Source organism: Bos grunniens, chromosome X, assembly GCF_055505025.1.
Source record: "Bos grunniens cultivar Pamir isolate PY7600 chromosome X, Bosgru_T2T1.0, whole genome shotgun sequence".
Taxonomy (NCBI): domain Eukaryota; kingdom Metazoa; phylum Chordata; class Mammalia; order Artiodactyla; family Bovidae; genus Bos; species Bos grunniens.
In genome coordinates, this window is record NC_141194.1 from 19,825,741 (window position 1) to 19,838,530 (window position 12,790).

Sequence of the window (12,790 nt, forward strand, 5' to 3'; positions counted from 1 at the left end):
TAGACGGACCTTTGTTGGCAAAGTAATGTCTCTGCTTTTGAATATGCTATCTAGGTTGGTCATAGCTTTCCTTCCAAGGAGTAAGCATCTTTTAATTTCATGGCTTCAATCATCATCTGCAGTGATTTTGGAGCCCAAAAACATAAAGTCTGACACTGTTTCCACTGTTTCCCCATCTATTTCCCATAAAGTGATGGGACCAGATGCCATGATCTTCGTTTTCTGAATGTTGAGCTTTAAGCCAACTTTTTCACTCTCCTCTTTCACTTTCATCAAGAGGCTTTTTAATTCCTCTTCACTTTCTGCCATAAGGGTGGTGTCATCTGCATATCTGAGGTTATTGATATTTCTCCCAGCAATCTTGATTCCAGCTTGTGCTTCTTCCAGCCCAGCGTTTCTCATGATGTACTCTGCATATAAGTAAAGTAAACAGGGTGACAATATACAGCTTTGACGGACTCCTTTTCCTATCTTGAACCAGTCTGTTTTTCCACGTCCAGTTCTAACTGTTGCTTCCTGACCTGCATATAGGTTTCTCAAGAGGCAGGTCAGGTGGTCTAGTATTCCCATCCCTTTCAGAATTTTCCACAGTGTATTGTGATCCACACAGTCAAAGGCTTTGGCATAGTCAATAACAGAAATAGATGTTTTTCTGGAACTCTCTTGCTTTTTCCATGATCCAGCAGATGTTGGCAATTTGATCTCTGGCTCCTCCGCCTTTTCTAAAACCAGCTTGAGCATCTGGAAGTTCACAGTTCATGTACTGCTGAAGCCTGACTTGGAGAATTTTGAGCATTACTTTACTAGTGTGTGAGATGAGTGCAATTGTGCGGTAGTTTGAGCATTCTTTGGCATTGCTTTTCTTTGGGATTGAAATGAAAACTGATCTTTTCCAGTCCTGTGGCCACTGCTGAGTTTTCCAAATTTGCTGGCATATTGAGTGCAGCACTTTCACAGCATCATCTTTCAGGATTTGAAATAGCTCGTCACTAAGCATTCAAAACTGTTATTAATAGCCAAATCTCTTTACTTAAAACCTTCCGCTCCAAATGTCATACACATTAAAGGTAAATCTAGCGCACTGAAATATGAAAATCAGGCATATTGACCATTACATTGAACCTAAGCACAAGAAACCATAAACATTTTTAAAATGCTACTTACTGGATAAATTATTCTATCATTTCTCCATCTGACATTTATCACGTATTTTCATGTTGCCAGAACTGGGCAAGTGTCATTGTCATCTGATACAGTGCTCATAAAAGCTCTGTGAAGTAGGTATCATTTTATCCATTAGCCAGATGAGGAAACATAAGTTCCAAGAGGGTAAATGACTTACACAAGATTACTCAGATATTCCCAAGTAATAATCAAGAGTATGACCCTATCTTGTATTCACAGTCTTTTTAATATGCCCAACATTAGCCAAGTTCTAGCTAGAGATTTATTACTTATAATGGCAAAAGATTCTTCTTATTCACATGAAAGGGAAAGTAATTTTTAACAAGTTTGTAGAATTTTATGACTATAGAGAATCCCCACTGCAATCCAGAACTAAGCCCTCTGATAACTCTGGTGTTATCAGATCATATTCTTGTTAACACTCAAGTATAATATGGAAAAATACCAGTAGGAAGGGCCTAAATTGATTATGTATCAACTTTATGATCCACATCACAAAATAAAGCCTGTAATGAGATACTATTCTGTGGGGAACTAGGAAAAGTTTCAGCAGCTGAAGCTGTTGACATCTCATCCATCACCCTCAGGCCCACCACAGAAGTCACCTACAGCTTTGTGGATGGTCCCCACATGTGGCAACAGCTTCCTACATCAAGCAGCTGTGTCACTCAGTCTAAGGAATTCTTCTGGCTACCCAAGTATCCTCCACACTCTGCAAGGTGGACGTGAAGAGCTGAGGAGCTCACAGCCCAAGAGCAGCCCTGAAGCAATGAGGGACAGGACTTGGTCCGTGAATATTTCATCTACCCTTCAGGGAGGCAATCCCTGTTTGTGTTCCACACAGATTTTAAAAGGTTCTGGGTGGGACAGCACCCAGTCACAGTAATAACCTGCTCACAGACATATCCATTAGTGGCTTTTCTCACTTCCCATCTCACTTCCCAAACTTGGCAGGATTTCTGGGACCATCTCTCAAATACACTACATGCACCTTGTGCGCGGGTGCTGAGTCACAGAGTCATGTCCGACTCTTTGTGACCCTCTGGACGATAGACCACCAGGTACCTCTATCCATGGGATTCTACAGGCAAGAATGCTGGAGTGGGTTGCCATGCCCTCCTCCAGGGGATCTTCCTGACCCAGGGATGGAACCCAGGTCTCTTAGGTCTCCAGCACTGGCAGGCAGATTCTTTACCACTAATGCCACCTGGGAAGCCCACATGCACCTTTTAGTATTTTCTAAAGGTGACTGCATCCATATATACTAGCCCACATACTTTTCTTACAATATGACATTGACAGTTTTCCACCAAGAGGTGAGATTTTATGTCCCTTCCCTTTGAATCCAGGTGGGTCTGTAATTATGGCAGAAGACACATAATATGACTGCTGAGGCTAGCTGATATAGGCAGGACAGCTTCCACCTGGCTCTTTCCAGAGGCTCACTCTTAAAACACAGCCACTGCACTGAGGAAGCCAAATGGTGACATGGGAAGACCAGGAGGAGGAGCTCCAGATGACAGCCCAGCAGTTCCCAGCCAGCACTGATACTGGACACATGGGGGAGTCTTCAAATGAGTCTAGCCCCAGGTAGAAGCTAAGGAGAACAGGGAGGAGATGTTCCTGTTGGATCATGCCGAAATTAGAGATTTGGGAGCAAAACAAATGCTCTCATGGTCTTACAACACTAAGTTTTAGAGTGGCTTGTTACTCAGGACATAACTGGAACACACTCAGACTCTTGTCTCAGGGTCTGCATTAGGAGAAATTCCAAACTAAGACAGTTGCGGCTGCTGCTGCTGCTGTCGCTTCAGTCGTGTCTGACTCTGTGCGACCCCATAGACAGCAGCCCACTAGGCTGCTGGGATTCTCCAGGCAAGAACACTGGAGTGGGTTGCCATTTCCTTCTCCAATGCGTGAAAGTGAAGTCGCTCAGTCGTGTCCGACTCTTAGTGACTCCATGGACTGCAGCCTACCACACTCCTCCGTCCATGGGATTCTCCAGGCAAGAGTACTAGAGTGGGGTGCCATTGCCTTCTCCAACTAAGACAGTATTCAAGGTAAGTTGACTAGTAAATGGTAAGTGAATGTGTGTGAATTCAAACTGCCTATTCAAGCCCATGCCATGTCCACTTCACTCTATCATCTACCCATTCAGCCGAGTAACTCTTAGGTTTCTTAAATATAGAGGTCCCTATATCTCTAAGAGAAGACAAAAAGGTAGCATGTTCCTTATAGTCCTTGCTATGTAATGGATCCTAAACATGAAGAGAAAAATAGCCCTGAATGATTGTGCCTCAATTATTTTCAGTGGTCTTATCTCCACATTCCAAGTCTTATCTATTATTCTGAGTACTTTTGCCAGTTTCAAACCAGGAGAAAACTTATAGGACATTACTGCAAAAGAGGAGAAAAATATAAATAGCTAATTACAGGCTTTAATGTTTTGCTTTTCATCAGTATTCTCAGCAGAGCAGTAAAAACTAGGCACATTTTCAACAAATTACAGATTAAAAAAAAAAAAAGTGAAGAATGATTCACCTAGATTTCTGTCCAATGTAGAGTTTGGGATGAATGTTGCTAACAAAAGGGTATGGATGTGGAAACAAATCATATTCTCTTAAGAAATCTGCACTCAATATATTTATCTTAAGAAAAGTAGATTGCTAAAAAGTCATTGGTCATAATAAAATTCAGAACCAGATCCAAAATATGATCTTAACCTTCACTGTGCTAAGTTGCTTCAGTCGTGTCTGACTCTTTGCAACTCTATGGACTGTAGCCCACCAGGCTCCTCTGTCCATGGGATTCTCCAGGCAAAAATACTGGAATGAGTTGCCATGTCCTCCTCCAGGGGATCTTCCTGACCCAGGGATCAAACCCACATTTCCTGTGGTTCCTGCACTGCAGGCAGATAATTACCACTGAGCCACAGGGGAAGCTCTTAACCCTCATTACTGATAAAATTAAAAGGTAATTTCAAAATTGTTATGCCTTAAAAAAAATTACCGATAGATAAAATCTATTGCAGAACATTCAAATAAAGACCTGCTAAAGTAATTAGCACATGAAAAGAATAAATCTCTACTTTCCTAAAGTTCTCTGTAGCATTATGAACACAGAACTATTGTTACTTACAAGAGGTTAACTATAAGAACACCCGTTTCAAAGGCACAAAACACCAACTCTATCAAACTCTTCAATCTGTCATTGTGACTTTCTTTGTAAAATATGCTGTTGCAGCTATTTTGGTGGCTATATCTGACTTAACTGGATTTCTTTTGATAAAATTTATTTACTGAAATAAGATATGTTTTAACTCCATCACTCAACCTTTGCCATTTGTCTGCCTCATCCATGATTAATTTAAGACTCAGCTGACATTCTTTTTAAATATGTTTGCTTAATAAAATATACCTTAAAACTGGTTTCTAGCTTACTTTTCCATTTTGAAACAAAATGATCAATAAGATCTATCTTTTGAAAATGTTAATCTATCTTTTGAAAATGTTAATGGATTTCAACTAAATCTAGTTAGAGGTAGAGTTTGAGAGAAGAGATTTCACTATGTGAAGGCCGGTCCACTTCTCCCTTTTACAGCAGTGATGAAAACAGTTCTTCAACATATACAGTTAATTTCAAGAATCATTTATTAAGCTCTGAATCTCATAGACAGTATGAATCCTTTGTCAGCCTAGGAACATGCTCTCTATTGGGTCTTGGATGTTGTTCAGAGTATTTTGTAAGATAGAATCTAAAGTACTAAAGTCTCTCAGATGCATGCAATTCATCAACTGTTCCCTAAGACCTTTGAAATTCAAGGAAGTTACCACAGAAGAGGGCTTATTTTACATCCAAAAGACATAGAAGCTTTTTATGCTATTACTGTTTTTTCTGACTTCCTCTAGAATATTAACATATAGGACTGTTCTCAGACTTGGCACTTCTAGATTTCTTATCTGGACCATGGTAGTAGAGTAAAAGGAAATAACATCTGGGAGTTAGAGGCTTAGTAATGGTGGTTATTATCTGATGACTTACGGTTAATGAGCACTTGGCAGGCCTGCCTTTCCTCAGTTCTAAAAAGGGACAATCATTTCGTTTTCTTCTCCGAGGTGACCTATGAGAATCAAGCATTGGTAAGAGTTACATATGAGCAGTAAAGCACTATACAACAAAGAACATATTGGTTTGGCAAAAATGATCATTCAGGTTCTTCCGTAGCATTTTATGGAAAAATCCAAACAAATGTTTTGGTCAACCCAACATAAGTTCCCTCCCTGCTTGTCCCCTTGGACAAGTGGCATTCAATGTATCCCTACATCCTAAACTTGGAGGGATCTTTTGGTTTTATAACCTAATTTCCTACTGTGTCAGAATCTCCCTACTACATTAGTTCCAACAACAACGGAATTCCTGCTGTGAAAAGTCTGTAATTTCTGTACCCCCAAGTGCTCTTGGCACTGGCAACCAGCCACTAACAGCTGAGAAAGAGACATCCCCCAAGCTTGTAACTGGTTGAATCAAGAAGCAGTAGGCAAAGGAGAGAAGCAGATATTAAAACTCTTGACCTTTCTTCCTATTCACGTTTACTCTGGAAGTCTTAATTGTAATATAGATCTCAGAGATAATATATTGTCCATCATATAGCACAGGCCCTGGAACACAATAGGTGTTCAATATATTTTGAATGTTGACTAGGTCAAGTTAAGGTCCTTTCACCTTCCCAAACTCCCTTTACAGGAGACAGGCTAAAATATAAACATAGTGAGAACTAAGAGTTCAAAATGAACAGGAGACTGGAAGAGCTGACCTTTTAGGATCATTCATTTCAGTCATAACACAAGTCACAAGTATCAGACATTTTTTCTTGATGAATGATGGGGGAAGGGTTGGAGAAGGAAAAAGGAAATAGTTGAAGACACCGGCTTTATTTCTTTTTATTTAGTGAGAATGCAGTTCAGAGCAATTTGAGGTGAGATTCATTTAGAAATGTGGTTGGGTTTTTGTCAGTCCAGGGAGAACATGCAAAGAGAAGAGCAATGAGGCAGAACTACAAGGAGGAAGCAGTATCACAGGAACTGATCTGTGAGAAAGTATCATCATCTTCTTTCAAGACTAATAGTGTGCCAAACTCTAGGAGAGTTAAAGAAGATAAAGGCGTACATATTACCTGGAACTCATAAGGCAGCACTGAGTGATATCTCTGGAAACCCCGAGAGATCACTGTGATGTCTAACTGCTAGAAGCAGCTCTTGGCTGAGGCCCCAAGAGGTAATTCATGGCAACAAGAATCCCTTTCTTCTCTCCCATTCTCCTTCCCTCCCTACTACTTCCTTTCTCCCCTTCCTCCCTCATCAGCAAATGTGAAATAGATGTATTTCACTTTATGCAGTTCAGTTCAGTTGCTCAGTTGTGTTCGACTCTTTGTGACCCCATGGACTGCAGCACACCAGGCTTTTCTGTCCATCACCAACTCCCAGAGCTTGCTCAAACTCATCTTCATTGAGTCAGTGATGCCATCCAACCATCTCATCCTCTGTCGTCCCCTTCTCTTCCTGCCTTCAATCTTTTCCAGCATCAGGGTCTTTTCAAATTAGTCAGTTCTTCCCATCAGGTGGCCAAAGTATTGGAATTTCAGCTTCAGCATCAGTCCTTCCAATGAACGTTCAGGACTGATTTCCTTTAGGATGGACTGGTTGGATCTCCTTGCAGTCCAAGGGACTCTCAAGAGTCTTCTCCAACACCACAGTTCAAAAGCGAGTCCCTTTATTCAAGTCCATAATATTTGGAAACAAGGGTAGGACTAAGTCCTAGTCTATCAGAAATAAAACTGTCCTATGAAGTCATACATACAACTGGAGATACTAGCACAATATATGTTCTCAATTTTTCCAACAGACTCACCCATCAGCCCACAGAGAGCCCATCTTAACCAAGGTAGCCTGGAGTCCCTCTCTTCAATTTCCTTCCCCTCAACCTTCAATTCCCTGTGTAAAGGTTTCCTGAAATAATATTAATGCTCTGGTTTCTGTCAGTTGACGGGTTCAATCTGGTTTTACCCTGTATGGAGCTGGAGGAGGGATTGGGTACTTCAAAATAGAGTGAATGAAGCCACTAAGTGACTACTTGGAGTATCCATAAGCCAGACATGCAATAGAATGAATTTTATCAACCTCATATTGAACAAAATAAGCTAGCTACAAAAGGGCACATGCTGTATGATTCTATTTCATATAAATTTCAAAAATGGGCAAGATGAAGCATATTGTTAGAAGCTAGGATGGTGCTAACCTTGGGGCAGGAGGAAGTAGTGAGTAGGGGGGATGTCTGGAATCTAGGTAATATTTCTAGATCTGGTTTCTGGTTACAAAAATGCATTCCCTTTCAGAAATGTGAGGATTTATCATTTATAGGTATGCATATTATACTTCATTAAAAAGTAAAATTAAACAAAGGGAAATCAGCAGCATTTGTGATGTATAGAAACTAGCATTAAAAATAGTTACAGTGAAACAAAACAATCAGATTAAATGCTAGCTATATTCTTTGGTCTGCTGAAGGCTCCTAGTTTGAAGCCTCCTTTCTCTTTGCTAAATATGGAAGCTAGCAAGTACAAGACAAGCTGTAAAGATCCACTAGCTTCAAACAGAGACTGCTTCCTTGAGGCAATTAGATGGATTGAAGGAAAATAGTAAAGAGGCTGTCTCATCATGTAATTCAATACTATTTCATACCCTGTCTAGAGTCTATTTGCATACCGCATGCTAAGTCACTTCAGTTGTGTTTGACTCTGTATGATCCTATGGACTGTGTCCCTCCAGGCTCCTCTATCATGGGATTCTCCAGTCAAGAGTCAGTTGTCATGCCCTCCTCCAGGGGATCTTCCCAACCCAGGGATCGAACCCACGCCTCTGACGTCTCCTGCATCAGTAGGCGGGTTCTTTACCACTAGCACCACCTGGGAAACTCCAGAGTCTTATTTAAACTCACCCTTTTTCCTCCCTTGGATTCAGTGCCATATGATGCACAGTTATGTGAAAAACAATAAGCAACTTAGATGCCCTCCTGAAGGCAAGAGTTTCCCAAATTAATGCATGCTCCAATTCCTTTAACAATAACAATAACCCTTTAACAATAACCCTCAAACAACACTGCAAATTCTGGTCTAACAAGCATTCATATACTCCCTTGGATCTAGCACTGGTACTCTAGCACTTTCTAGAAGTCAGTTCTTCCACACCTACTACTATGTCAAGATTCTGCTGACCTTCAGTCTCAGGTCACTTTCTCCTGTCCCTACAACATAAAGGTGCTATTGACATGCATACTCTACGCAAGCATGCAGAAAGATTAAATTTGTAAAATTTATTTCTAAATCTATAAAGAAAAGCCTGATTAAGTAAGCACTGCCAATAATGTGGAGAGTTAATAAAGAAACTAAAATAATAGCCAGCATTCCCAGAAACATCTTTAAATAGGATTGCAACGTCTGTCTGGTTAGGTTTAAGCTTAGTATACCTATGGGCAAGGAACGTTCAACAAGTTCAGAAGTTTGTTGGTCATTTTGGCATCTAAATAAATCTGATTTAGTATTTTAAAATGGGAAACATTAGCATGTCAAAATGAAACATGTGAAACTCAAAGGTACTGGCTACAGCTGATAGTCTTCCAAGTGTATTAAAACATGTTTTCTCTGCGCTTTTAATGAAAAATAGTTTCTAGTCTAAATAGATTTCCTCCATCATCACTTCATCCATAAGCCTTCATCCTAACAAGTAGCTTTGGCACAACAATAACTCAGTATTTTCCAATCTATTAATTCATGGCTATGCTTTTATAAGAGCTGGGTAATAGAAAGGGTTATTTTTATTTTGTAACGTTGATGCATCCTTTTATATCTGTCTTCAGGTAGTTTGTCCATTTTTTTTTCAGAGTTGGTAAGATTGTGGAGGTTCTCTAAGTCCTTATTGTCATAAATTAAAACTGCATTTTTTTCTGATTGTGTAAATTAAATAATTTATGCTTGTTGAACAATTTTCAGAAAATAAAAGTTAAAAATAAGTCAACAAATACAGGTAATATATGTAAGGAAGTAAAATAGCCCCCACTTGGTATTCCCAAAGCTAACTTACAAAGAGGGTAACTGATTCAACTATTCCCCTGGGGGTAGGTCTCCAGCCTCTTTGCTCTTCAACCAAAAGGTAGTTTGTCAAATTATCCTAAAACATGCTGTACAATCTTTGGGCTTTTCTCTGTTCAAGTTCAGCAGAGGTTAAGTATGTTAATGATTTTCATCTTCCTTTCCAGGACATTAAAAAATGGGGCAAGTAATAACATAAGTCTTCAAATATAAATTCTACTCACATATATCCCCATTTTACACTCTAATATCAAATATTCTACAAAATATCAAGTACATGAGATACCTAAAGTACATGAGAAAGCTTTAATTCTATTGAAAGATGAAAGGGGGAGGATTCCATATTTTGTTTTTATCACAGTGGTTCCAATTTCTGACTATTGACTGAACATCCTACAATCTGGTGTATCAAATTAGTATTTTATTACAATTTGAGATATAATGATAGTAACAATGCTATTTCTTTTTAAAAGTCTCTCTCAGACAAAAATGAGAACAGAAATAGCTACAACTATCTCAAGGGGGGGGAAAAAAAAAACAGTATCTATCATATGTCACTAGTTTGGAATTTTAAACAAAGAAGAGTATTATAATTTTAATTTTGGCTCAATCCGAGGAATAAAAATCTTAAGAACCAGAGCTGCCACTGATAGAATGGGTTTTCTTGTGAATTAATGAGTTCTCCACCATGAGAGGGGGCTTCCCTGGTGGCTCAGACAGTAAAGAATCTGCCCACAATGCAAGGAGACCTGGGTTCGATCCCTGGTTCAGGAAGATCCCTTGGAGAAGGAAATGACAACCCACTCCAGTATTCTTGTCTGGAGAATTCCTTGGACAGAGGAGCCTGGCAGGCTACTGTCCATGGGTTCGTAAAGAGGTGGAAACGACTAGGCAATTAACACACACACACACCATGAGAGAAATTCAAACCAGCCTTATAGAGCCATTTTCTGTAAGATTTTAGTTATATCTTACATGAAAAAGATCGAACAAACTTTTTAGCCAATTTAATCCAATAGTATGGGTGGTAAAGATACAAGGTCATTTACTATCAATTTCTATTTAAATTGGTCAGTGCCCAAACTTCACAATTCTTAAATGGTTTGACCATCACCTTTGCCTCTAGAGAAACTTGAAGAATTAACTTTCTCATCATTCTCTACTTCTTTAAGGAAAAGTTATACTTCAGAGAAGTAGAACATGAGATCTTTGTTATCTCCTTAGAAATACAGGAAATTCAGAACTATTCTTTGCTAAGTAAAGTGAAAGTCTCTCAATTGTGTCCAACTCTTTGTGAACTCATGGACTATATAGTCCATGGAATTCTCCAAGCCAGAATACTACAGTGGGTAGCCATTCGCTGCTCCAGGAGATCTACCCAAACCAGGGATCGAACCTAGGTCTCCGCATTGCAGGTGGATTCTTCACCAGCTGAGCCACCAGGGAACCCTTATTCTTTGATAAAGTAACTAGCAAAAGGACAGAAGCATTAGATTTAAACCCTGTCTCTTAATATTTACACTCAATTCAAATACAACAAATAGGCATAAACATCTCAGAAGCTGGTCCTAAACTGTAGAAGCCACCAGATCTAAGCTCTTCAACTCTAGTCTCCAATCTTTTGTGATCATTCACAAAATTTATTTACTCACTGGACAGATGTTTATTGATCACCCACAATGTTTTGAGCATGCTTTTAGACTAGAGGTCAGCAAATTTTTTTCTATAAGAGGCCACTTAGTAAGTTACCAACTTTTCAGGTCCCATTGTCTCTTTCACACCTATTCAACTCCCCTATTATAATGTGAAGGCAACCACAGACAATACATGAAAGAGTAAGTGTAGCTGTGTTCCTATAAAATATTATTCACAAAAACAGTAGGCAGGCTGGTTCGGGCCTGTGGATAGTAATTTGCTAACCCTCGGCCTTGACTCTTGAGATATGTCAATGAACAAAACAGAAGAAATTTTCTTTCTTCTTAGAGCTTATAGTCTTATAAACTCAGTAAAAAATTATCATGCACTTCAAATACATATACATGTATTTATTTTCTACTTTATGTGTGTATAACAGCATATAAATACATTTTACATGCTATAAAATTTAGGTAATATTATAAATTATGTCAAATATTTTAAGATAAATGGTATATTTTAATTTTTAATACTTTTTAAATTTTTCACTACAATTATCACTCACCATTGCATTTCAATGAGAGCAATATTTTTTTAAAATCTTGGTTGAATATTCTGTGACTCAGTTTTAAGCCAGCTGCTTCAGATATTTGGTTTGTAATGACTGTCATAGTGGAAAATTCCTCTCACAAAGTTACATAGCTCTAAAAGGAAGCACTGCATTATTGGCTGTGCTTATTTAACCATGATTACTATTTTTACATCTCATCCTTCAATTATGCAAAGAATTTCATTAAGTTTTTGGCTTATACATTTATATCTTTCTCAGTGTAAATGAGGTGTTACTGCCAACTAATTGGAAGGTAAATATTGGAAGGTAAATAAACATTTGTCGACTGACTGAATATATGCATAAAAATTCATTGAAAGCATTTGGAAGATTTGTAAAGATGTTTCCAAGTTCATGCGAAGTACACTAATAAATGTTTTTTATATATGACATACAGGGTTTTAAGTACTAATCTAACATTACTAAAATTAAAGGCACATAAATACCTAAGAGTACACTGCGGGAAGGAACCATGAGGAGGCCACTGCCAAGCTCTCCAGGTGGTGGAATGCCCACAGTTCCCCAAAGGAAACTCATGTGTAAGTGATGAAACATGGGAACATTCAGCAATTAGAACAAATGAGTGCTTCAAGGTCAATTCTAAGGTTTAATACTCGTAAAGTTTTGTTTTTAGAAAATTTGGAAAATCACAGGGGGTACAGGTGTTTAGGACTCTGCACTTCCACTACAAGGGGTACAGGTCTGACCCCTGGTCATGGAACTAAGACCTCACAAACCACATAGTGTGGCTCCCTGCTTCCCCAAATTTAAAAAAAAAATTACAGGGTTGACTAAACTCAATGGATCATTTGCTGCATTCTTTGGTATGAGTTTTGGAGATAATTATTCTGCAGAGCTATCTATTTTTTTCTTCAGTTTGCATTTGGAGAGTTCCCTTTCCTACACTATTTTCTATTCATATAGGGTTTCAATTTGTAACCTAAATTGTTAGGTGTAACTGATAGATTCCACCAATCTAGTTCACTTTGTCTGCATATTCCTAAGTAACATCTTACATCATAGCACATTTGGTAGAATAATGCAGATAAAATTCCAATTAAATAAATCTTTCACCCATACCTAACCCAATCACAATCATCTAGTTGGCTATTTTAGGTTTCTAACTTCTGTATCTGGTCCAGTTTGGAAGTTAAGTATCAGTAAACTATCTGAACTGTTTGGCAGAACCTTCAAAACTTCAGATGAACTCTAGCCAA

The 12,790-nt window shown here is 38.7% G+C and overlaps 1 long non-coding RNA gene across 28 annotated transcripts in view; it reads right to left on the bottom strand.

Annotated features, from left to right (window-relative positions):
* The window catches only part of LOC147339896 (uncharacterized), a 784,113-nt gene that overhangs the window by 651,298 nt on the left and 120,025 nt on the right, over positions 1–12,790 (bottom strand). For all 28 annotated transcript variants that reach the window (XR_015159683.1, XR_015159682.1, XR_015159692.1 and 25 more), the window contains one exon: positions 5,227–5,305. This is a non-coding gene — a long non-coding RNA (uncharacterized LOC147339896). The remainder of the gene's footprint in view (positions 1–5,226; positions 5,306–12,790) is intronic.